At 47.6% G+C, this 473-nt stretch overlaps 1 protein-coding gene across 2 annotated transcripts in view; it reads left to right on the forward strand.

Annotated features, from left to right (window-relative positions):
• The window catches only part of OSBPL6 (oxysterol binding protein-like 6), a 175,444-nt gene that overhangs the window by 137,436 nt on the left and 37,535 nt on the right, over positions 1–473 (forward strand). The window lies entirely within an intron of this gene.

Genomic DNA, 473 nt, shown 5'->3' on the forward strand with positions numbered 1-473 from the left:
GGATCTCAGCTCACTGCAAGCTCCGCCTTCCGGGTTTACGCCATTCTCCTGCCTTGGCCTCCTGAGTAGCTGGGACTATAGGCGCCCGCCACCTCTCCCGGCTAGTTTTTTGTATTTTTTAGTAGAGACGGGGTTTCACCAGGTTAGCCAGGATGGTCTCGATCTCCTGACCTTGTGATCCGCCCGTCTCGGCTTCCCAAAGTGCTGGGATTACAGGCTTGAGCCACTGCGCCCGGCCGCAAGTGCTGTTCTTAACGGCATATCATTTCCTGCCTCCAAGGGAACTGGTCAAAACTTCTTGATCAGCCTGCTGTTTTATGTTGGCAGAATGCATAAAATGCTCTTTTTGGGTGCATACTTTAGAAAATAGTTTTTGGATAGTTCCAAATGATTTACATGAGACTTTGTGCTACACAGAACTGCTCAAATATGATAATCAAATATGGCAAGTAAACTTGTTCCCTATTCTTTCT

The sequence above is a fragment of the Colobus angolensis genome, unplaced genomic scaffold (assembly GCF_000951035.1).
Source record: "Colobus angolensis palliatus isolate OR3802 unplaced genomic scaffold, Cang.pa_1.0 Scaffold224, whole genome shotgun sequence".
NCBI classification, from domain to species: domain Eukaryota; kingdom Metazoa; phylum Chordata; class Mammalia; order Primates; family Cercopithecidae; genus Colobus; species Colobus angolensis.